The following is a 26,364-nucleotide window of genomic DNA, read 5'->3' as shown; positions in this document are numbered from 1 at the left end:
CAAGAGCCGCCTGGGCTCGCCTGGCAGCTGCTTGGGGCACACAGCGCCCTGCAGCGAACGTGAGCTGGGTGGGGCGAAGGGCGCCGTGGCGGTGTTCGGGGGTGGAGGGCTTTGATGAGGAAGGAGGTGCGTCTGACCTGCTTTGAAGTTTTCGGGCCTGCTGTGGTGTGGCATCGCTGTCTCAGGCTGTCTGTGGGCTGGGAGGAGGTGGGGGAAGGGGTGAGTGCGCTGACTTCTGCGGGGTCGGGGGGGGAAAGGTTGGGTTTTCTTGCGCTGTGAGGAAACGGAAAGATGTGTCTGTGTTGCCGTTTGCTTCTCTGGCCAGCCTTACTATCACCCTCAAAGGTACAGCCACCTATGGACCCAGGGAGTTAACGCTTCCTATACAGAGAACCCCAGCTGGCAAGGACACTGTGAGCGCCTGAGTGCCCTGCCCTGCCAGCCCGGGGAATCTGCTTTTGAACTATGCCTGCCTGGTTTCGCCAGGACATGGAAACACTTAGGTGCTGGTGAGCCATCAGCTGCCTTTCCAGCTGGGTCAGGAACCGGGTGAGGAGCTTTTCCTGAGGTTTCTGGTGTAGACGGGAAGGGCAAATCAGGAGCACATGGGTTCCTGTGCTGGTTTCCCACCTCTTAGGAGCACCCCCATCAGGGCAATGGGTCTCACGTTTCTCTTGGATGTGAGCTCTGTTAGAACTGGTGCCAGCAACCCCAAGGGGGCAGCAATCTAGGTCCACAACCCTGGGCAAGTGGTCGAAGGCCTTGGCCGTAGTTTTTCTCCACTGTGAGACCCTCTCTGACTCCTACATCTGTGCAGCTCTCCCCACCCCATTCTCCATTGTCAAAAGTGGTTTTCTAGAAGGGAGCTGTGGGTGTGTTCGTCTTGAAGAGCTTCCTACGGAAGAATATGCCATTTGGTGCTGAACAGGTGCTTGAGAATTCACTTAACCAGATGTGGATGAGATGTATTTTAATAGGGCAAACGAAGTCAAAATGTTTATCTCAGGTGGGTGCAGTTTGGAATTGTGAGCTGGGGAGCTCTCCAAAGAGTCCGTCGAAATGGCAGCACTTGGCAGCTGTCCACTGTGTGCCTGGCGAGGATAGCGTCGGCCCCTGAGGAGAGGCATGCTGTAGGAGGGAGAGCGTGTGAGGGAGAGAATGAGTGATTGTGTGAGTGTAGAAATGGTCGGGACTGATGGTCACCAGAAGGCATTGGTTGAACACCAATGCCCACTCGAGGGATGTGGAACTTTTGTATAGAGTTACTTGTTGGCACTGGCTGCCATCTGCCAGGGCAGTTATTAGGTCAAAAGAAGAGTGTGTGATTGCTTATAAAGCGGGTGCCTCTGGCTGGGGGCATTAGCTCTCTGCTCACTAAGCTTCTTTATTATATTTCCTGGCCAGTTGTGACCGGTTCTGTAGGCACCCAAGATGGCCTTGTTTAGTCCCTGCTGGAAAATGGCAAAGGAAAAAACTTTCTTTGGGCATTAGGCCAAGAATTGGGTATACAGTCCGGTAGGATTGGAGCGTTTTAGTTAAATCAGTGTCAGGCCATGAGCAGAAAGTAGACAAGAATCTGAAGTGTGGTAAGGGGCTGCCAAGAGCGCTATGCATCCTCTGTGATACCTCCGTGCCCTCTTGGGTGTGGAGTGGGCCTCCTCTGTGGCTGTCATTGACCAGAAAGCTGAATTAGGTGATGAATAGGCAACAAGCTCATTAACATTGGGAGCGGCACTCCTGGAAAACAGTGCTGGGCTGCAGACTCCACGTTCAAAGCTCAGTCTACACACTCAAAGACGCTTGTTCTGGCCACTGTTGGCCCCAGGGTTCCACAAAATGGCCTTTTGTAGCCTCCGTGTGGCCACCATAACAATGAGTCTATTTCTTTCCTGGCAAGTATTAATTATTCGCTGGTAGTTGACACAGCCAGACATCAGTCACCTCATTGGAGCTTTTGTGAAAGGCCTTTAGCCTTGTCATTTTGAGGAGCAAGGCCATGGAGCCCCCACCGAGGATGGCCTGCATTGGCGGTGGAGGTGGCCAGAGGAGGCGGGGCATAGCGGCCCCTGCTAGGCCGTTGACTGGGTGGCCAGCTGTGCCGGGGGCGGAGCTGCACTGCCTTTGGATGCTCTTATTGAATAGGGGCTGTATGAAGGTGGCAAGCATTCATATTCTATTCATGTACTTCTTATGTAATCATCAAAGATTTGACTCACATGCATTGTCAACCCACAGTTCTTGTCACCTCTCTACAGCCAAAACTTCCCTGAATTCTGCGGTTTCAAAGGCAGTTGGTCTCGTCACCAATAAACCCCGCTTCAGGTTTACCTGCCAAAGGCAGTAAAAGGAAAGCTGACAAGATGCAGTGTCCGTGAGCTCTTGGGAAAGCAGGAGTTCTTGAGGGGCAAGCAGAGGTGGGTGGAACTTGAGTCAGCAGGGCAGGGGGGTGGGGGAGAGGCTGAACAGAAGGCCTGAGCTCACATTTCAACACTGGACTTCAGGAAACACCTCTTTCTCTCTCTGTAGTGAGCGTTTTGCAACTGACCAAAAAACGTGGAGGGCATGCCTGGCTCCCTGGGCAGACAGAGCAGCACCAGAGACTGAGGGCTTGTGCTGTGCCTTAAACCAGCCATGGCGCCTCTGATTTCGTAAGCTGAGCGATGGAAAGCAGTGTGCCTACCTGCCTGTGGCCACAGATCCTTCCGGGGAGATGATGTCTGCAGATGCCAGTATAAGCAAGAAGAGGCTGTGGAAATAGGAGAAGAGAATCCCGGATGCGGGGCTCTCTCAGATGGGTACCCTCCATCCCCCCAAGGAACGGTTTCTTAATGATGTATTGTGTGTGTAAGCTGAGTCGGCGGTCTGTCTGCACCCTTGAACCAACAGGAAACAGAGAGGCATATTGTGGTGCCCAGGTTCTGCCGAGGACCCTGTACAGCCCTCTCCGTGCAGAGACACTGCAGAATTCAGTCAGTGGTAGGCAAGGCATCCCAGGAAGTGAAGAGTTTGGCAGTGAGCTTCCTCGCCATGACTACTAGGCAAAGGACTGTGTGTGATGTGACTTAGAGCATGGCCATTGAAACCATGGTTCTTGGGCTCTGGCGACAGAGGAGAAAATCAGTTGGGTGCTAAGTCTTGTAAGAAAATGTTTTGTAAAGGCAAAGCCCGAGTTCAGGTAGAATGCCTTACTAACAGTATTCTGGCAAGCTGATATATTGCTAGGCTTTATAAAGGCACCTCTGGAGCAGTGCAGCAGAAGAAAATCATTACAACCTTTTGCAAAGGTACCCAGTGGTGGCTTCTCCCATAGTCTGTTGCGTTTTGTGTTTTCATCATCCATAGACATAGGGGAACAGTGACTTTTGGACTTTGATTAACCTCTAGGTAGAACAGAACAGTATTTGGTGCCTCTGCCTCATAGGAGATCTGTTTTGTTTTAGATTTTTATTTATTTTTATTGGAAAGTCAGAAATACAGAGAGGAGACAGAGAGGAAGATCTTCTGTCCTCTGATTCACTCCCCAAGTGTCCGCAACAGCCAGAGCAGAGCTGAGCCAGTCCAAAGCCAGACCTCTTTCAGATCTCCCATGCAGGATCAGGGTCCCAAGGCTTTAGGCTGTCCTTGACTGCTTTCCCAGGCCACAGGCAGGGAGCTGGATGGGAAGCGGGGCTGCTGAGACAGAAACCGGTGCCCGTACGGGATCCCAGTGGTGCAAGGCAAGGCCTTCATCCACTAGGCTATAGCACCAGGCCCAGTTCTCTGTTTTCAAATCTGGGAGGTAGGGTCTTCTTCTTAAAAAAAAAAAAACCGAGAGGTGGCAGACTGCTCAGGACTTTGCAGAGACAGGGTGGGGGGTGGTTGGCAACAGCTACTTCTGTGGATGGAATCAGAAATCAAGTGGGAATGAATGAGACAATTGTCTTAACTTCCCAGCTGAGATCAAAGAAAATCTGTAGGGCGGACCCTCATGGAAGACATTCAGTAACTCACTGTTAAGGGATACCTGAGAACTATTTTCAGGTTGCACTTTTATAATGGATACTTTAGTACCAATTTTGGCAAAATTGGATATGAGTTAAAAATGAGGGCCCAGACCACAACCTCCATATTGGAAAGCGGAGTCCAGCTTCTCGTGGTGGTGGAGAACGGTGTGATGGAATTTTGTGTCAAAGTCCCTTCAGATTCTTACGGTCATAAGGCTGATGTCACTGTGGTGCCCTAGCAGACCGTGATGTGTGATTTTTTTTTTTTTTTTTTAGCTCAGAAGACATGAATTTGAGTGGTTGGCTCATGTGTTCACCAAACACTTATGAAGTATTAATGCAGCAAGTGGGGCTTAGGGTGTGCCCCGTTCTGTGCTGGGTGCTGTAGGTCAAACCCAGGAAAGGTGGCTGCACCTGACATTGTTGATGATCCAGAAAACCAGCAAGATGTACAACAGTTTGTAGTGCTGTGGAAGTCTGGACTGAGCGTGAGTCAGTGACCCAGAAAAGGAACGGGAGATGTGAACTTTACACAAAGCATTTTGAGCTTGCCTTGGACCTCTGTAAACAGGTGGAATTTGAGAAGGGGAGAGGGCAGAGAAGGGAGTGAAGATCCTCTGAGCAAAGGCACAAAGCAAGGCTGTCTCAGGACAGGCTCGGGAGCCCTGCACACCTTAGTGTAGTGGTGGGTAGTGTGTGCTGAGAAAACGCGATATCCGGTGAAGCCCCTTCGCTGTAATGTCCCACCTCTGTCAGAGGCATTTGCTTTAGAGTTGGAAGCACACTGAGGCCCAAGCCTGGTGATTCCTGACTGTTTGCTTGTGTCCCCACCACCCTTTTTTCCTGTACACGATGGACAGTAATGGCACGATCATCACATCACATGCATAGGCAACCTCTCAGCTCTCCCTCATTTTCCCCAACTCAAAAAAAAGAGAAAAATGTGCCAGTAATGATAGAATGGCATGGGGGACCTGGAACCCTCCCTATATGATCTTGTAATAATGGGCACTTTTTTCTTTTTCTTTTTTTTTTTTTTTTTTACAACCTCAGGACTTCAACTGTTGTAGAGGTTGCCCACAGCAACTTTCACAGTGCAAGTTTCAATGTCAGGATCGAGAACCACGACCAGGCCAGCCTCCCTGTTCTATAGTCAGGACGATTTGTACTTTTTGGAGAATCACAGTGTGATGTGGGGGGCCTGAGTCAGTCTTTGGACAAAGCCGTGTTCAAGCTGCCATTTCACATGGATGAGGCAGAGATCTGTAGGCTTCTGTCTGCCGACCACACCTCGAGTCTCACTTTTTACTTCCACAGTGACTTCCCTTTCTGAGTTTTAGCAGGTGCCTCTGAGAAGCTGTTCCCCTCCCCGGATGCAGGTCATGTGAGTGTCCCCTGGGTGGCAGTTGTCATGGGCCCCACCCAATCAGCAAGCTGCCTTCAGAACCCTGAGCTCCCTCCCTTGAGGACTGGGGACTGCACCCCGAGCTGCTGGTAGCTGCCTGGTTTGGTTATCAAAGGAAAGACCTCCCCAACCTTGACAACACAGGAAGCAGCTGAGTAAAATGGCAAGTGAACGGGCACGTCCTTAAGCCCCACCAAGAGCCTCCTTGCAAGCAACAAGGAGGGTGAGGCCTTCCCTGGAGGCTGGTAGGACTTCTCTTTTCTGACCTCACGTCCCCTGTGTGGAGAAGAGTTTCAGGTGGCAGTGCCTCTGTTCCCAGAATAAAAAGGGCAGCAAGGAACTGAAACAGCTAACCTGTCCTGCCAGCTGGGGTTAGTTCACAGCCAGATATCTGAACTGCTAGCAAGGTGGCTTTGGGTTGTCTCTTACATTTTGATCAGAGCAGCACAGGCGCACACTTGGAAAAAAAAAAAAAAAACAGAAAGACTCTTAATGAAGACCAAGCACACAGTGCTACCTGCTCCGAGCAGTCGTGGCTTTTCACTCCTCCTTTCTTCCTGTTGTGGCCTCCAGGTCACTACGCAATAAGCTTACGCTGTTGTTTCTCGAGTTATCTGTTCTGTGCGTGGTCTGTTGACTTCCTGCTGTGATAGATGAGCAGTTTTCTTCCACTCGCCTCCTCCCTCCCTCCACCCTGACCCAATCTCCCAATACTATAAGAGCCCTAGTGTAACCTAAATTGTTTGAAACATCCACATTGTTAAATGTGTATAAACGATTGCACAGTTGTATGAATGATGATTGGGAAAGGGCCAAGCAATATCCTTGGATCATAGTTCCTTCCATCCATGATTTTATATTTTGTTGCAAAATTGAAATCCCTTGCCCAAGTCCCTCCTCTGTCCCAGGCTTTGGTTTCTTTATCACTAGCGGTCAGATAGAAGCACAACTGCACCACTTCCTTCTTGTCCATTCTAAACTCTACAACCCACTGCCCCGCCCACTCGAGAGGCATCACCATCTGACAGTCATTCCTCCAAGGTGGGCAGCCCGGCCACGTGCCATGAAGCCCAATCAGTGTAGTTGGAGCCTTGCCTCCTGGTGTAGTGTGGATGTGTCCCCAGCTGTCCCCTGTCGGTCTCTGCTCATCACCTCTATAGGAGCACATTGATAGCATATCCCCTCCCGCAACTCCCGTCTCCTCTCCAACTTTATACCTCTCCTGCTTGTGCTATACCTGAAGTTTCCCCAAAACAGAAACATGCTACCATGTTTCAGTAATAGCTTTCTTGAAGTACAGCAGGCATAATATTTGATACACCACTGAAAACATGTACTGAGTTTAGTATGTTTAGAGAGTTGCGCAACCATAATCATAGTCAATTTTAGGACATTTGCAGGACTGCCGATCTCTTGGACTCACTCTCAGCTTCAGGATACCACTGAGTAGCTGGTATCTCCATCGGTTTCCCTGTTCTGAGCCTAGTGTGATAAATGGATTCCATAAATGGAATCAGTCAATTGATGACTAACTTCTTTCACTTAAATAACATTTTCCAGGTTCATCCATGTTGTGGCAAGTGTCCACCCATTGCTTTTTGTGGATAAATAGTACTCCATTTAGTACTCCAATTTTTGGATCTAACCATTTATTCATTTGCTAACCAGTAAGCATTTGTCTATCACAAACACTATTATGAACATTTGTGTGCGTGTTTTGGGGCATACATGTATTTTTTGTGTCTCTTGGGGCTATATCTAAGGGTAGAATTGTTGGGTCATATGGTATCTGAAAATTTAAGGAACCAGCAACCTGGTTTTACATTCTAGTAATGGTGGTCCCAATTTCTCCACATCCTCACTAACACTTGTTATTCTCTGTCCTTTTTTATTACAACCTTATTATAGCCTCATTATAACTTCTGTCATTATAACCATCCTAATGGGCGTGAAGTACATCATTACAGCTTTGATTTGCATTTTTTCTAATGATTAAAGTTACTGATCTTTCATTGCACTTACTAATTTTATACCTTTGGAGAAATGTTTGTTAAGATCCTTGACCAGTTTTAGACATTGGATTTTCTTTTTATTTATTTTTTAAGATTCATTTTATTTGTTTTAAAGGTAGTTACAGAGAGAGGTAGGGACAAAGAGGTTTTCTGTCCATTGGTTTACTCCCTAAATGGCTACAATGACCCGGGTGGGCCAAGCCAAAGTCAGGAACTAGGAGCTTTTTCCAGGTCCCCAAGCAAGTGCAGGGGCCCATATACTTGGGCCATCTCCAGGGGTGCATTATCAGGGACCTGGATTGAATGTGGATCAGCTGGGACTCAAACTGGTACCTCTATGGGATACTGGCATCGCAGCAGGTGGCTTTACATGTTTTACCACAATATTACCCTCTCCCCCTACAAATTAGGTTTTTATTATTGAGTTTCAAAAATTCTTTATGTATTCTATATGCTTGCAGATAATGACTTATTTTTCCATCCTGAGGATTCTCTTGTGCTTTCTTGATGATGTGCCTTTGATGTGTAACATTTTTAAAATTTTGATGACTGCATGTGTCTTGATGTCATTATATAATCCAAAGTCACAAATGCCCACTCCTGTGCTTCCTTTTCAGAGATGTACTGGTTTAAAAGTTGTACATTTAGGTCATTGACCCATTTGAGATTCATTCTTTATACAGTGTGATATGGGGATCCAGCATGTTAAAACACAGACCGAGACTAGTTCAGTTTAACAAAGTTGACTTGAACGAGGAAAAGGTTCCAGCCGGGTTGCACTGCAGGCTGAGGTTGATTCTGAACACCCCTGCTTAACAGCCTGGCGAGCTGTTTTCATAACTAGAGGGACAGGAATGACACACAGATTACATGATGAGTGCTTTATGGAATTTGTCTTATTTGTGAATGATTTAGCAGCCTAGAGCTTGTGATTAGCTCAGGACTTGTCTGCTGTGGTTGGCTGAGGCCCAGTTGCTTAGCTACAAGAGTATACTTAAGTTACAAGGTCTTGTAAATCAAGCTAGGTTGTTGTTTACTACACATGGAGCCAGTTTGGGCCGTTGTTCAAGAACAGAAGCTAGTGTAGGCTACTTCATTTCCAGTGCAATAAATGCAATTTTCTTTTCACACGGAGATTCAGCGGCTTCAGTATCATTTGTCCTTCACTGACTTGCTAACTTCATCAAAAGTTTGTTGATGGGGGCAGGTGTTGTGTGATAGTGGGTTAAGCCATCGTCTGCAGAAAAGGCATATCATATGGCCTAATGACTAGCTTCCTGCTCAGGCAGTAGCCCCACCCCTATCCCTGTGCACATTTGGGAAGTGGACCAATAGTTAGGAGCTCTCTTGCTCTTTCTGTCTCTCAGCCTATCTGCTCTGCTGTCTAACCCTCTCTCTCTACCTCTCTCTCTCTCTTTTTAGAAAAAGCATTTAGAGTTTACTTCTGGATTCTCCGTTGACTTCTATTGGTGTGTATGTGTGTACGTGTGTTTTCATGCCAGGACCACACTGTAGTTTTGAAATCAGAAAGAATGAGTCCTCTGGTTTTGTTTTCTTTCAGAAATTGCTTTTGCTATTCTGGTTGGCTCCCTTAAATTTTATAGGACTTTGAGGATTTGTTTGTAAGAGAAAAAAAATAAGATTTATTTATTTGTCTTGGAAGGCAGAGTTATGGAAAGGAGAGACACAGAGAGAAATCTTCCATATGCTGATTCACTCCCCAGATGGTTGCCACACGCAGGGCCGCACCAGGTGGAAGCCAGGGGACTGGAGATTTATCCAGGTGTCCCACGTAGGTGGCAGGGCCCACGGACTTGAGCCATCCTCTGCTGCTTTTGTCATGGCGTTAGTAGGGAGCTGGATTGGATGTGGAGCAGCTGGGATGTGAACTGGCCAATGATGCCATGCTAGCGTCATAGGTAACAGCTTTACCTACTGTGCCAGAATGTCAACCCCCTTGTAAACTTCCACACGGAAGTTCATTGAGAGGAGCTGGCACACTGACTCAACTGCTAATGAGCATTCTCCACCTCCAAGCCCCAGCATTCCATAGGGGCACTGGTCCGTGTTCTAGCTGCGCCACTTCCCATTCAACTCCCTGCCTGTGGCCTGGGAAAGCAGTGGAGAATGACCCAAATCCTTAGGACCCTGAACCCATGTGGGAGATCCTGAAGAGGCTCTTGACCTTGGATTGGCTAAGCTCTTGCCATTGTAGTCATTTGGGAAACCAGTGGATGGAAGATCTTTCTCTCTGTCTCTCCTTCTCACTGTAGAACTTCCTTTCCAATGAAAAGAAGTAAATCTTAAAAAAAAAAAATAGAACTTGATATTTCGATGGAGATTGTGTTCAGTCTGTAGGTCAGTTTGATGATTGTGCTTTCTTAATGATAATGTTCCAGTCTATGAACATATGGTAACTATCCATTTATTTAAATCTTAGCTTTTTTCAATAATACTTTGTAGTTTTCAGAGTATACGTTTCACATTTTCCACTTACTTGTTGGATTTATTCCCAAGCTATTGTAATTTTTAGAATGCTATTATAAATACAGATATTTTCTTAATTTCATTCTCAGGTTGTGCCTTACTAGTGTATGGAAGAATAATAGTTTTTTGTTTGCTGATACTGTATCCAGGAACCTTGATGAACTTTTTCATTCTATCAGTTTTTAATGTTTATGTGTGTGTGTTCAACATTTATTTATTTTCATTGGAAAGGCAAATTTTTGGAGATTTTTCATCTGCTGGTTCACTCCCCAAGTGGCCTCAACAGCCAGAGCTAAGCAGATCTGAAACCAGGAGCTATGAGCTTCTTCCAGGTCTCCCATGCAGGTGCAGGGTCCCAAGGCTTTGGGCCGTCCTCGACTGCTTTCCCAGGCCACAAGCAGGGAGCTGGGTGGGAAGTGGAGCAGCGAGGACAGCCTGGGGTGCTAGTGCTTGGAAATGGAGGATTAGCATGTTGAGCCATGGAAGTGTGTGAGTTTTTAAAATTTTTTCCAGAATTTTCTATATTCAAGATTTTGTGATCTTCAAATAGAGATAAGGTTTTCTTTTCTTCTTCCTTTTCTTTTTCTTGTCTGGTTCCCTTGACTGTAGCCTTCAACACAGTGCTGAGCAGAAATGTGAAGAGCAGATTTGTCTTGTTCCTGACCTTCCATTTGTCATCATTGAGTCTGGCATCAGCTAACGGCTCTTACACTTGATCTTAGCCAGAAGGCTGAGAGGCCATAGCTAATTGCTTTTGTATCCATTCTGTATCAGGCTGAGGAAGTTCCCCTCTATTCCTAATTTTGCAGGGGGATTTTTTTTCAGTGTTTTTATCATGAAGGGTGTGAGATATTTTTCAGATTCTTTTCTTGTGTCTACTGATATAATTGTGTGGGTTTGTCCATTATTGGTGTGGCTTATCAGTCCCAGTTTCTCGTGTTAATGTTAGGACAATCTTACATTCCTAGGGGAAAATCTCATTTGGTCATGGGATGTGATCCTTTTTATGTTGCCAGAATCTGTGGTGTTGAGATGCATTTACTGAGTACTTTGTACAGGTCACATAGGTGGATTAACTTAGTCAAAACCTATGACTATTATTATTCCTTAGATCAAGCAAAAAAAAAAAAAAGGGAAGAAGAAAGAAAATGAGACCCAGTAAGGTTCTGTCACCTATCCAAGGCCACATATTCAGATGTCAGTCAAGATCCTAACTCAAGCCATTCAGTTCCCCAGCACACTAAAAAAAAACCCTCCCATGAGCATGAGCATGTTAACAGTGAGCTTGAGTTACCCTCTACTTTCATTAATTTTATTTTTTTGAGTTCTCTGTTTATGGCAAACAGGTGTGGTCGTCTACATGCAATTGTGTAATAAAACATTCTTCTAAAATATATTTACAGAGTGGCAAAAAAATAATTGATTTAGAATGCATTTAATACTTGTACTAGTAGTTTATGGCTATGACTGTATATTCTTCAATGAGCTGTGCTACCAACAGTCAAGGAAGAGGAATGGGATAACCAGAAGTGAAGATGTGGCCGACTTCAGGTCGCCTCCTTTCCCCCGAGTTGTCAGGAGACTCAACGGTAGGCTTGCATTCTGTCATTCAATGTGTCTTCAGTGCCTAATGTGTGTGGCACTCCCCTAAGGTCTCTAATTTTTTAGTGATGGGTAAGTAGTAGTCCGTGGCCTTGAGCAGCTTGCAGACAGATGGTTCTCCTCTAGGGAGAACACACACATCTTTTATTTCATGAGCAAACTCAGACTGATGGCTACCGGCTGCCTAGAGAGTGGTGTGTCCTGAGAAGGATTCTGAGCCTGCGTCTGGACACAGTGCAGAGTGCAACAGAGTCGTTACGAGTTAGCAGTGTCAGCAAAGTGAAGTTTTAGGGGTCCTTTCTAAACCTGAAAGTGTAAGAAGAGGGATGCGCACCCTCAGGTCCCTTCTGAGGACAAAAGGCAGGCAGGCGGGATCAGGACGTGCAGAGTTAGCACGAGCCACGTAGATCACTGCTTATGAAATACTGAAGCTCATTCCCTTCAACGCGCAAACATGTCACCATTTTGATGACGTTCTTTCTAAAATATAAATGACAATTTGCCATATGTATTTCTTCTGGCCGCACTTTTAAAAAGTGTCTTGGACAAAGTTGGGCCTTTGTCGAAGAGAAGGAGAAACAGAGCATGATCTTGTATCTGCTGTTCACTGCCCAAATGACTGAAAGGGCCAAGACAGTGTTAGTTTGAAAACAGAAGCCTGGAGCTTCTTCCAGGACTCCTACCTGGGTACAGGGGCCAAAACACTTGAGCCATCTACTGCTTTCCCAGGCTCACTAGCAGGAGGCTGGATCAAAAGTGTAGCAGCTGGGACTGGAACTGGTATGCATAAGCAATGCCAGCGCAACAGGCCACAGCTTAATTTCCTAAGTCACAGCACCAGCAGGCACGGTCTTTCTTGATGTCTTAGACTCAAAGGTCAAGCACTCATTGGACCAGAAGTGAACCAGTTACAGATGTATGTTCGTATGGAAACTGGGCATACATTACACAGTGTGTACCCTTAAGGAGATTGTAGTTTAGGACAGGGGAGAAAACATAGTAAATCATGCAGAAAAGTATTGTGGATGTTACGAAAGAAGAAACACATTGGATCAATAAGGACCCAAGGAGAAAGCGGGATCCAGGGAGGGTACTTGGGGGAATCAGAAAGGCTTCCTAATGAGGCAGCAATTCCCTTAAGGTCTCTTCCCATTCTGGGGTCATTCTGGCAGCACAGAGATATTTGTCAGATTTCTTTTGTGTACCGTAACATTGGAGGCACTTTTGTGGGCTCTTGTGTCATGCAGAGTTCTTGTGCTGATAGTCATCTACAGACATCCTCATTTGTGTGTTCCTTCTCTCTCTTACATAGAGAGCCCTGTCTCTAACCACACACGGTCTACTATCAGGCTGCTAACTTTCAACACCTAGTAAACTTTTGCCAACAGTTTGTCAAAACACAAACGTGTAATTTTCTTTTACAGACGGGTAAAACACCCTAGATGTGATTACGTATGCCTGAGGTGGAGGTTAAGCGCCCAGGTGTCACCAAAGGGTGATGGATCACTCCCAGTGCACTCCCAGTGAGCCACATGGTCGGCTTTTGCACTGTGGCATCAGATGAGCAGAGTTTGTCTCTGCCTGCTTCTCACACCTGGAAAGAAAGTGGCTCTGACAAAAGGGTCTCCGCTCCATGGATGTAAAGTGACCTGCTGCCGAGTTGGCTTCTGTCAGCGGACTTCGCTATCCACTTCCCCACCCAGTTTCCAACATTCCCAAACTAGACTCCACATTCCTTCTCTGGGCTTCCCCTTGCTCAGTCAAATGCCATTCCCGCCACCCCCCATGTTTTAATAGATAGAGCCTAAGAGTTTCACTTATTTTTATATTATTTACTTACATAATAGTTTGTATATGTACATGTTTGTGTATATGCGGGTGTGTATTTGGTGTGATTGTGTCTGTAGATAGGAAACAGGGTTTGGCACGTATGCATACATGTTTATGTAAGTGTATGTGGTGTGATGTACGTGTGTATGAAACCTAAGGATGGAGCCTTTTAGAGATTAAGATGCTTCTTGGGATGTCGGTCTCAGCATTCCAGGCCTTGAAATCCCAGCCTCCTGCAAACGTCCTGGCAGGCTGCAGGTGATGACCCCAGCATGTAGTAGGCCCAAATTTGAATTTCAGGTTCCTGGCTTTGGTCTAGCCCAACTATTGGTTACCTTTGGAGAGTGAACCAGCAGATGGGAACTCTTTGCCTTTTTCTTTGTCTCAGTTTTTCAGCTTTTAAAATCAACGAAAGTAAGTGTCGATTTACAAAAATTACAAAATACAGCCTCTAGCTGAGAGCCACATAGACAAGGAAAACATTTTTCTGGTCTCTTTATGTTCATGGACCGTAAAGGGAACAGCTCTGCAGAGTCTTATTCTTTCTGATGAAGGAATAGGCAGCCAATCCAGGGTGGAGGGATGAGGGGAAATGTTTGGCACCTCTGAAAAAAGGCACAAGAGTGGGTGTGGTCTGGCAGAGAGGACTTGGAGCCAGGAGTCAGTATATCCCAGTTCTGTCCTTCCTCTGCCACTAGCTGAATGAAAGCAGTTACTTCTCAGTAACACAGTGTTCTCAGGAGAACAGCAAAGTAACACCTGCCCTTTCAAATGTACAGGAGAGCTGTGATGGAAGAGGTCCGTGTGAGGAAGCCTCAGGACTGAGGTATTAGAGATACAATGCCTGCCTTTTTGTAGGAGAGTTATTGCAGTGTTTACTTCACCTACTCTATTGAAACTGGGCTGTACAGGAGCTACTAATGGCCGGCCTTATGAGCGAGGGTAGAAGGTGGGACGTTATTTTTGAATTCAGCACCTACACTGTACCCCAACAGACCAGAACAGACAAACAGATAAACATGAACTCACCCATGCCAAATGCCACATAATTAAATGGAAACTTTAAGGAAACAGAGAGATCCCAAAACAGATCAGCTTTCCCTGAAAAGACAAGATTCCGGGTCCCCTGAAATCAGCCTAATGAGGTTGTGCCCTCTGCTTTACTTCTTACAAAACAGAAACCTGAAGGAACCTGGTGTTAATCTGATTTCTTCTCCTTGTTGTTCAAGTTCTTTGTTCCCTCCTTGTAAAACTCCACTGTTGAGCTGTTGCCCAGTAGGAGCTCTCATCTGCTTTGTGGAACGGAGGCTTCTCTGATTTCATGAGTTATAATAAAGACAATTAAATCTATAGCTAAATTTGTCACCGTTCGACTTCTAACACGAGTGTTGGCCGAGTGCCCGCTCTCCATTAGTTTCTGGGTTAAGGATTCCTCATGTGGTTAACTTACAGAATCCTTGGATGGGAATCCCTGAGCACAGGCACCACTGGAAGTTCTTCCCATTTTCCAGATAAGACACTGAGGCTCAGAGGCCTGGAATATTGTGCTGGTGGTGGTGAAGCTCCTAAGTGGCCGGCGAAGATTTGTGCCGGCAACTCAAGCTTGCCCACGATACTAGCTTAGGATTTCCCTTTAGCAATAATATCTTACGTTTGCATTCTCCTTCTGGAAAGGGGGAGAAAAACCCTGACAATGCAAATCTTGGGAATGGGTTTCAAGTGTGGATGTCAGAGCCTGTACTGGGAAAAGCAGTTTCTTGTAACACTCACCCTGTATTTGTGGGATCCAGCCTCTTTTATGGGAGTCATCTCAGATTTGGGGGGGCTGCTTAAAGTCCTTCTCAGAAGCAAATTGCCTGAGGGCCCAGTGCTGTTGGTTCTTTTCATAAAACCAGGGCACTGACTTGCTTTTGTTACAAAGATGCTTGAGGGCTACCCTACTGAGAGGGTGCAGCTTGCATTTGGTAAATGACGCTTCCCCAAAAGCTCATCATCTAAAAATATGTTGTTCATTTATCTTCCAAAATGGCCACATGTCTATAGACTGAATGCGAAGAATTATTTCCACTTGGGAAGGTTGCATAACAGTCTGGCTCTCAGGCTAGAAGAGTTCTTTTCCTGTACACCTCTGTTCAAATTTGCAGAACGTTTCTCCAGCTTGATTGAGTGGGTTTGGCAGGGACTGCCAGCCCTCGTGCTAAAAATGTCAGATTTCCTGCCCCCTTAGGCAGTGAGTGATCTGCAAACACACAGAGAAATCCATCCTGTCTGCAAGGAGAAAAGAAAGATTGCATTCCTGCTGACAAAGACCCTTGAATGTATTGGCTTACCCACTGTTCACTGGTTGACTCTTCAGGGGAGGTGCTGGGGCACTGTTAAGACAAAGAGGAAAATCTTAAGGGATATTCAAGCAAGTATTTTGAGTTGCCAAGGCTTCAGGAAACCAAGGTTGCAGGAAAAATAAAGAGAACCAGGCAGACGGAGACAGACTTTGGATAAGAACTTGGCGTTTATTCCCTGAGCTGGAATGTGGGGTTTAAACATGAAAACTGGATAGCAAAATGTGTATGACCAGCTTTGTTTCATCGATTATATTTCCCTTGTCTGCTATTTGTGTGCAAATAACCCCATTTCACGATTAATCATATTTTAGTAGATATTTCCAGAGATCAGGACCTTAAAACTTAACCTGGATACTAAAGTTGTAGAGTAGTTGGTAAAACCACTACATACGATAACGGGCATCTCACATGGTGAAGTTCGCCTCCTGGCTGGCTGCTCCACTTCTGATCTAGCATCCTGCTTGTGATCTTGGAAAGACCGCAGAGGATGACCCAAGTGCGTGGTTCCCTGCCGCTCAGGTTGCAGAACTGACTGAATCTCTGGGTTTCTGGCTTCAGCCTGGCCCAGGCTTGACCACTGTGGCCCTCGATGGAGTATGCCAGCAGATGGAAGATACCTCTCTCTCGGTGTACCTCCAACTTCCAAAAAAATGAAACTTAAAAAAAAATGTTTAACCTAAATACACCATCATACTTAAAAAGAAGCTCTGTTGTCTTCAAAGTATCACTACCCAATCTATATTAGATTTCTGGTTTTCTCCAAAATGCTATAATTTATTTTATTTTGTTCCTCTAAAGATTTATTTTTATTTATTTATTTGAAAGGCAGAGTTATATATAGATACCTTCTATTCACTGGTTTGCTCTGCAAATGGCCCCTGAGCCAGGCCAAAGCCGGGAGCTTCCTCAGGGTCTCCCATGTGGATGGCTGGGGGAGAGGTACTTGGGCCAGCTTCCACTGCTTTCCTAGGCACACTGGCAGGGAGCTGGATCTGAAGTGTTGCAGCCAGGGCTAGAATTGGTATTCATTCACATCGGCTACCGGCATTGTGACAGTGGCCTAACCTGCTCCACCGCATTGGCAGTCTGTATGTTGTTATTTTTGGTGGTGTGTGATAGTATTTAAGTATCTTTTTAAAAAGATTTGTTTTCATTTGAAAGGCAGGGTTACAGAGAGGAGGAAATCTTCCAGCTTCTGACTTAATCCCCAAATGTCTGCATTGGCCAGAGCTAGGTCAGTCTGAAGCCAGGAGCCAGGAAATTCTTCCAGGCTTCTCACATGGGTGCAGGAGCCCAAGGGCTCCAGGTGTCCTCAGCTGTTTTCCCCAGTGCACCATCAGAGAGATGGATTGGAAGCGGAGAACCTAGGACACGAACCAGCACCCGTATGAGATGCCAGCACTGCAGGTGGAGGTTTCAGCCACTGTGCTGCAGCACTGGTCCCTGGAGTCGGCTCCTCTGCCTTCTGTTTCCTGTGAATTGGTATCAAGCCTTGGTGAAATTCAGATTTTTGGTTTGGGGTCTGGCACTGTTGTCACAGATGATGTTTTCCAGTAAGAAACATAATGTCTGGGAGGCTTTTATTTGGTGCTGTTAGCACCTGCTGATGTTCAGGACTAACATTCGTGTGTTCATTAGGCATTGGAAAGGAGGGGTGGGTATTGTTTTCAGGCAAAATAGGTATTTTCATGGAGGAAAACATCTACAATTTGATTATCTAGTGGTTTGGTGTATTTAGAAAAGGCAGGTTAAATGTTTGCCTCTTTCCTTTTATTTGCCAATTTTCAACAAAAGAGTTGGTTCACAGATGTATTCTTATGGTAACAAAGTAATAAATGGGCTTTTAGTAAGTGCCTTTATAATCTTGTGGAGTTAAACATGTTTGCCATGGTTTTAGGCCATTGTAAATCTGCTAATCAGTGCTCACAGTGTCCTATTTTTGGCCATAAAAGTGGCTTCAGCTTGGCTCCTGGTGCCTTTGACACAATCCAGGAGTATTAGATAGCTTCCCTGCCTTCGGATACAGCAAGATGTTCTAGACTCTTAATTATTTTGTCTCAGACTTGGACTCAAGAGACGCTGATTCCTTTGGTAGGAAGTTGTTCACAGCCTCTAATATGGACACGGAAGGTCCCTGTTGCTCATGCATTGGTCATTGTTTCCAGGTCTTTTTAGTGAACAGAGAGACAGACATATGTACATGTATGCATATTCACATAGGTGTATTTTAAGTTAAATGGTCCTACTGATACTTCAAATACTATATTCAAAACTGGTATCTCAAATTCATATTCAAGATGCTCCTCAACTTACGATGGAGTTATATCCCAGCAAACGTAAAAAAAAGTTAAGTGAAAAATGCTTTTGCTTTGTCTAACCTACTAAACATCCATGCTTAGAATATATGTTAGTTTATCCTTAAATTGGAGGGGCTTGCTGGGATCTGCAGCTCACTACTGCTGTGCAGCATCAAGAGTAAGTGTGGAACCCAATAGCCCTAGGCCAGGAAAAGATCACAGTTTAAAGTATGGTTTCTATTGAATATGTGTTATTTTCTTAATCTTGTGAAGTTGAAAAATCATTTTGTGAAACCATCTTAGATTGTGGACTATTCATATTGGTTGCAGTGGTGATGGTTCCGGTGGTTGGGTTCCTGTTATCCACACAGCAGATCGGGATTAAATATGGCACAGTTGTGGCTGTTGTGGGCTTTTGGAGCATAAACAGAAAGACAACATCTCCACCTCTCTCTCTCTTTTTTCTCCTTCCCCCTTCATCTTGAATTGATTGATTTTAAAGGAAAGCCAGTTTGCAATATTTAGTATGATAAAATTATAGCACTCCCTAATTACTCATTTCTTTTACCCCATGATTAATCCAAATGTTTTTTCTCACCGTGGTAGTCCACCCATGTTACTGAAAACAAGTTGAGATTGTTTTTGCAACTCTTTGCTGGTTTTTAGGGTTTATCCCACTGGGGAGCCATCATCAAATGAGTGAATTTTCAAATCACTTGGAGTAGTTCCTTTTTTCCTTCTTGCCTTTACTCCCTCCCTTTCTACCTTGTCTTTGTCCCTTCTGTTCCCTTTCCTTTGTCCCTTTCTCTTTCTTTACAGCTGTGTTTTTGTCTTACTTTGTTGAAAGGCAGCATTAAAGAGAGTGAGAGGGACACACACAGAGACTAGAGAAAAAGAGATCTTCCATCTACTGGTTCACTCCCAAAATGGCTGCAGCAGCAGGGCTGGGCCAGATCAAGCCAGGAGCTTCCTCTGGGTCTCCCATGTGGATGCAGGGAGCCCAAGCACTTGGGCCATTTCAGCTGCTTTCCCGGGTGCATTAGGATTAGATCGCAGGACTAGGATCAGAGCAACAAGTGCTTGAACAGCTGCCCATATGGGATGCAGGTGCTACAGGCAACAGCTCAACCCACTGTGCTACCATTGCCCACAGCAGAATGATCAGGGTTGGAGAGAGAGAGAGAGAGAACATGCAATTGAGAATATAAGAAGTGAGACAAACTCAAGATAAAGATTATTAAAGGAGGCAGCCAGAGGGAAGCCCCTTCTCTGAGGAAGGAGATCAACCAAAAGGCTCGCTGCCTCCATCTTTTATTGAACTGCTCGGGGAATCGAATCACAGGAGCTGATGTGGCATAAACGTTGATGGTTACGTCCTGTATTGATCTGTGCTGGACGATCAGGAAGCCACAGTGTGACCCAGGTCCAGAAGTCAGTACATGATTGTTTCAGGATATCTTTCAGCACACAGTCCTGTGGCCACGGACCTTGCTGAACTGTGCACCCTCACCCCCAAGCCTGGAATTTGGTCTTGGACTTTTGTCTTCTCATGGACCAGTGCCTGCTGAGTTTGACCTTGGTCTCTGGCAGCAGCACTCTGTGAAGTCAGGATTCCAGGCACAGTCTGCTCTGCTCTTCTTATCGAGGCATGCAGTTACTTTTTACCAACTGCCTGCAGCACCTCCACCTTTCTATTCTTGTAAAAGTTGAAATAACCAAATTAGTCATATCACATAAGCAGTTTTTTACAAAAAAATTCTTTTTCATGGGATGCCTATCCCACTTTCTATTTTTGTAAAATTTGCAATAACCAAAATTGTCAATAGCATAAACAGATTTGAAAAATAAAAACTACTTGTTATCCTTTTGGCAGAATTCCCTGCCCCAGAAGAATGGCACCCAGATATTGTTAGGGATAGGGGATGGTGACCGCTCTGGCGCTTCCTGCTGAGAAGGGGCATGGTCATTGAGGGGCAGCAGTGTGGCATGCCTCTGGGGGCCTCTGGCAGAGTGCTGATTTCCCTGGGGGGTGTGGTCTGAAGGACCACCTGGGACCTGGAGGCTTCTTGTGTAGTGCTCAGCTGCACAAGGCATAGGCAGGTCGCATCTTTCTCAGCTGAGAGCCTGACCCTTGTAGAGTTTCATGGATCCTTAAGGTCAAAAACTCCATGTTAGAGCTTTAGATGGATTGAAATCTTAGATCTAATTAGCAGCCTGCACGGCCCAGCGCTGTAGCCTAGTGGTTAAAGTCCTTGCCTTGTATGTGCCCAGATGCCATGTGGATGCTGGTTCATGACCCAACTGCTCCACTTCCCATCCAGCTCCCTGCTTGTGGCCTGAGAAAGCAGTCAAAGATGGCTAGGGACCCTGCACCCACATGGGAAACCTGGAGGAAGCGCCTGGCTCCTGGCTTTGGATTGGCTCAGCTTTGGCTGTTGTGGTCACTTGAGGAGTGAACCAGCAGATGGAAGATCTTCCTCTCTGTCTCTCCTCCTCTCTGTATATCTGCCTTTCCAATAAAAGTTAAATAAATATTTTTTTAAAAAAAAGAACATGCAGACTTTTAACCCATAGTTATTTTATCAGAGTTTTGAATTGACAATGGTGAAGCAGTTGTGAATCCAGGCAGGAAATAGTTAAATGATTTTTACACAGTTATATTTTACCAAAATGCGATAATCCTGGAATCTCATGGAAATATTTAATTTAGAAATATAAGTACCAACTTTGTAAAATATAGAATCAGTTTCGGGAATCACATTATGGAAGCAAAAGATTTAAATTAGTCATGATTTACCAAAACTCAGCAGCTTCTGGTATTTTAGGAAGTGTGGCAGGATTTCACAAACCTTACATCTTTTAAGGCAGCGGCAAATAATCAGAGGCCTCTATGTTTTAACAAGGCATAGATTGACAAATGGAAAACAGAAATCTTAACCTGATGGGCAGAGGAACTTTTCCAGTTCGGCAAATGAGAAGCATGAACACCATGAGTCAGAGCAGTGAAGGGCCAGTACTGGAAGTGGCCGGTTCTCACCCTCAGGGGCCCCTCTCGCCTCCAGCTACAAGGCTCCAGCACCTGCTCTGTTTGAGCCACGAAGAAGAAGGTGAAGGGAGGCAACTTCTCACCCTGTGAATCTTTTTAAACATTGTTCCCAATTTCTCCCACTCTGAAAAGTAACAAGTACCATGCATAGGAAACTAAGGATTGTGTTGTAGAGCAATAGCAAGAAACTCTGTTGAGTCTTTTTTTCAGAATTTCAACTCCCTTTCCTTTAAGTAACTGTTTAAGTGCACTACGGTATTATCTACTCTTTACCAAAAGCTTTCCCCATGACTCTGGCAAGAACTTACCGCCCATAGAACTCACCGTCTCGAACCCAGGTGCTTCATGCTTGGGATGTTGTTGGACCCCATATTCACTCTTGGTGATGAATGTCGCTTGTTGCAAGTCAGAACACAGAGTCTTCACCTTCTCAAGGCAAATGAATTTATTATAAAACAGAATGGCAGCTGTCTCACAGGATAGCGCACCTAGGGGAAGGAAAACAGGATTTTTATGGTAAAAATGAATATACAGAAAATCATGCTACGTGCACAAAAGCAGGGTGGTCACTGGTAGCAATCTATTAATTGAAAAAAACAATAACTCTCAGCAGACAAAGCAAAAATTACTGAGGTCAGCATGCCCTAAAAGACACAATAATATTAAACAGCCCAGAGGCCCTCAGCTTCCAAGAGCCTCACCTCAACTGGCACTTTTGCAGAGTTCATGGTTGGTCCTGTTACTATTGTCTGTCTTAGCTGATCCGTATCAATCGCTATTCACTCTAGGTGATTCTTCCTCTCCATGACCTGGGTTAGAGAGAGAAGTGATGTACGATTGAGAAAAATAAGAAATGAGACAAACACAAGACTACGGAAGCAGGCAGCCAGAGGGAAGCTCCTATGGAGAAACGAGGTCGACCTAGAAGGCTTGCTGCCTCCATCTTTTATTAAACTGTTTGAGGAATCAGATTACAGGGGTTGATGTGGCAAAAAATGTAGCTAATTCTATATTGATGTTGGCCAGCCAGTGCTTGATGAGCCGGAAGCTACTGGGCAACCCAAGACCAGAAGTCAGAACATGACCATCTCAAGGATACCTTAAAGTACACAGTCATGTGGCCTTGAACTGTTGCTCAAGTGTGGGCCCTTGCTTGCAGGCTTCAACTTTGGTCTCGGACTTTTGTCTTCTCATGGACTATTGCCCAGTGGAGTTTGACTTTGGTTCTGGCAGCTGCATTTGTGAACTCAAGATTCCAGGCACAGTCTGCCCTGCTGTTCCTTATCTAGGCATGCTGTTATTTCTTCCTACAAACTGCCTGCAGCACGCACCGTAGGACTAGCCCCAGGAGTTTGTTTCTGAGCAATTAATCTGACAGCTAAAACATATTCTTAGGTTGAATTTTATTTTACTTTTTGTTGGAAGGATTCCTTTTCAAATCAATTTTAAGTGTTTTTTTAAATGTTTTAATTTTATGGTACAATTTCGTGGAGTCTGGGACTACCCCCTACACACAAATTCCCAGCCCCTGACTGATTTTTCCTATGTTGTTACAGTAGTATAGGCCTTCATAAGGAGTCATGATTCCATCACTTATGTTATTTAAATGTGCCCCAACATTGCTGGTACACACCAAATTAAAATTTAAGTGTGTAATTCTATAAGATACTTTTATGATCTACAGTCAAATCTCCAAAACAAAGTATATTCATTACAGTGTTAGTATATGCGCTGCCAAAGCGAGCACAACAAAGTATATTCAAAGAATTCTAGCCTCTATTGCTTCTCCCTTTACCCTGTCCTTGACTTTCCCTCCTTCTCAGGTAACCAATATTTCAAAGTACCTAGTCTGTATTCCGTTGCTTCTTTGGCAGAAGCCGTGTGTGTGTACGTGCGCGTGCGCTCACACACATGCATGCACATGTACTTGAAACTCCTCCCCCACTTAGGTAAGTGAGCACGTGCTGTGCAGACCCAACCCTGGGAAGGAGCCCTTAGTAGGATGTGGGGAGATTCCTGGCTTTGTGTTGCAGTTGCCAGACACCTCCCTGTAGGGGGTGCTATAGTTTGTCCAGACTCCGCTGATGGGCGTTTGCGATCACCACCCAGTCTTGCTGTTACGCCTGGTAGTGGATGAATGGCCCTGTGACTGGGTCTTGCTGCATGGATTGTCAGTGCATCTTTAAGACAGTCCTAGATTACAAACTTTCACTTCATCGCTTCCCCAGTAGATTTTTTTTTCCCATTTACCACCCCATTCGTGACAGCCTTGCCAATAGTAGGTATGGTGAAAGTTCTGGATTTTTCTAGTCCAGTCGGTGAGAAGCTTAAGTTCTCTTGCAGCAAGTGGAGAAGGAGACACTTTCTTTTAAAAGCGTCATCCTGGTTTTCTGAATGGAACCGGGGTGTTTAAGTTGAGCACTTGAATCTGTGGCACAAGTTGAACCCAAAACCTCTAACTCAGAGGGCTTGAAAACATCTACTACCAAGCTGGGTGTGGGACAGACCTCATAGTCATTAAGCATAACCATACAGGGTGGGTCCAAGAGCTTATAAGACATATACTGCAAAGAAAAGGGCTGTTGGATGTGGAGCTGCACAAGCCTGGATTGCGACCCCCCCCCCTGCCCCCACTCCACCACTTGCCAGATCTTGATCCTTGTGAACCCCTGGGTTTGTTCATTTGTAAGAGAGTGACTACAATGCTTGCCTTGATGAGACTTGATGCTAGGCTAAAGTAGTCCAGGGCTTGGCAAAGTGCCTGACACCAGGTAAAGGTTAGAGAAATGTTTGTTGTCTGCTTACTGTTTGTGTTAATGAGAATTATTAAGACTCTCCAGCTTCTAGGTCATAGCATGTGAAATCATTAACGCTTCCTGTAAAACAGATCTAATGCTTTCCTGAGAGGCTGTCGTTTGCGTGGACTGGGAGTGACTGGGCTGCAGATCTGAATGCCACACATAGAATTCTGGGGCTAGAAGAGGAAGAAGCTTAGATAACAAGGACATCCTGAAAGCCCTGCCGAGGGTGGCGCAGAGGGAAGGAGCCGCCCGCGGGCATGCTGTGTCTTTATTGGACGTGGCCTTGGTTCGCAGCCGTGCCTCAGGACTGGAAGGTGTGTTTGAGAACTCCGTGGGCAGCTGGTGAGGCTCAGCCTCATCTGCCCTCCTTATCTTGGACGGAGAGGAAGTTATGGTGTGACCTTGGTGGTACCCTGCAATGGTGTTCCCCCGTGCAGCCCCACAGCAGCTTCCCACACCAGCTTCCCATCTCAGCAGGCCTTTTCCCCTGCAGTGGCTAGTGCGATTTTCCCTAACTCACCGGCGAAGCTTGGCTCCCACCTGCTCTGCCTGTAGAGTGGGCAGGGAGAGGTTTTGCACCAGCACAGCGACCCTTTGGCTTGTTACTCATGTGCGTTAAAGGGTTAACTTTAGAAATCTTTTTATACAAGTAAGATTTGAATTTATTTGGTTCATCTCTACTGTTTCTGTTATTTTGCCTTGTCCTTTCCTGCATGTACCTCTGTTTTTATAATGATCATCTTTGATTTCTTTGGGTTATTTTTGTGTTCTTTGTTTAGGTGTTTGAACGTAACTTTAGATTCATTAAGTTCCACCCTTCTTATGTTCTACTAAGTGCAGTTAAGCTATTGTTGAATGCTCTTTTAATTCTAAATATTTTATCATTTGTCTTTAAATTGCTCACCTGTGAGTAACCTTGAAATGTGTTTCATAAATTTTCAAGGACATGGAGTTTGCTGCAGTTTGCATTTTTGATTCTGATTTCATCACATTGCAATCAGTGAAAGTGCCTTCTGGGTTAACATTTATCAAGGAAATTCGTGAGAAACTATTTTGTGACCTGAATTTCACATGTCTTAGCTAAAAAAAAAAAAGGATGGGAGAGTATTCTGGGGTCAGCATGGTGGCACAGCAATTTTTTTTTCTAAAGATTTGTTCATTGTTATTGGAAAGGCAGATTTACAGAGAGAAGGAGAGACAAAGATCTTGCATCCGATGGTTCACTCTCCAAGTGGCTGTAACAGCCAGAATTCAGTCGATCTGAAGCCTGGAGCCAGCAGCTTCTTCCAGATCTCCCATGTAGGTACAGGGTCCCAAGGCCTTGGGCCATCCTCCACTGCCTTCCCAGGCCACAAACAGGGAGCTGGATGGGAAGTGGAGCAGCCAGGATACAAACCAGCACCCATATGGAATCCTAGTTCTTCAAGGTGAGGATTTTAGCCACTGAGCCATTATGGCGGCCCCAGCACAGCCATTTCATCCACCACCTGCAGTGCTGGCATCCCATGTGGTTGCCCATTAATGTCCTAGCTGCTCCACTTCCCATCCAGCTCCCTGCTTATACCTGGGAAGCAGTGGAGGATGGCCCACGTCCTTGGGCTCCTGCACCCACAGGGGAGACCAAGAAGATGCTCTTCACCACAGATCAGCCCAGCTCAAGCACCATTGTGGTCGTTTGAGGAGTGAATCAGCAGATGGAAGATCTCTCTGTCTCTCTTCCCTATAAATCTGTGCTTCAAATAAGAATAAATACTGCAAGAAACAATTTTCTTAAAAAACAAGTCAATATTGGGCCCGGCGGCGTGGCCTAGTGGCTAAAATCCTCGCCTTGAACGCCCCGGGATCCCATATGGGCGCCGGTTCTAATCCCGGCAGCTCCACTTCCCATCCAGCTCCCTGCTTGTGGCCTGGGAAGGCAGTCGAGGATGGCCCAAAGCTTTGGGACCCTGCACCTGCGTGGGAGACTCGGAAGAGGTTCCAGGTTCCCAGCTTTAGATCAGCGCAGCACTGGCCACTGCGGTCACTTGGGGAGTGAATCATCTGACGGAAGATCTTCCTCTCTCTCTCTCCTCCTCTCTGTATATCTGGCTTTGCAATAAAAATAAGTAAATCTTTAAAAAAAAAAAAAAAACAAGTCAATGTTCTGTTCCCTGAAAAGTGAGTAGTTAACAGCATGTGACGGAGAGTTGAGTACCTGACTGTTCACGTCCCCCTCAGCCCTGCTGCCAGCAGAGCCACAGGGCAAGCAGCTGCACTCCTCCTGGGTCCAGGACACAGAGGGGTCCACTTCAGCATAATTTGCTTGCTAGGGCTTGGAGAACATACCCAGGCCAAGGAGGACACCAGCGCTTCTCTTTTGTGATCCATGGGACGTGATTTCTGCAAGTTTCAGCTTCCTTTGTCTGTGAAACCCATTCTCTGGTTTCTACTTGAATGTCTTGGTTGTTGGCGACTGTAGGAGTTTGTGCTCCGTAATAACACAGGGACAGATCTGATAAATACCCTGTAAGCATGGAAGGATGGGGAGGACTAAACATGATCCATGACCTGGCTTGCAGC

General features: G+C 45.6%; 1 protein-coding gene across 1 annotated transcript in view; it reads left to right on the top strand.

Annotated features, from left to right (window-relative positions):
- Positions 1-26,364, top strand: part of CYFIP2 (cytoplasmic FMR1 interacting protein 2) — a 111,266-nt gene that overhangs the window by 566 nt on the left and 84,336 nt on the right. The window lies entirely within an intron of this gene.

The sequence above is a fragment of the Ochotona princeps genome, chromosome 19 (genome assembly GCF_030435755.1).
Source record: "Ochotona princeps isolate mOchPri1 chromosome 19, mOchPri1.hap1, whole genome shotgun sequence".
Lineage (NCBI taxonomy): Eukaryota > Metazoa > Chordata > Mammalia > Lagomorpha > Ochotonidae > Ochotona > Ochotona princeps.
The sequence above is the reverse complement of the archived record's forward strand: the minus strand, read 5'-3'. Positions and strand labels throughout refer to the sequence as shown.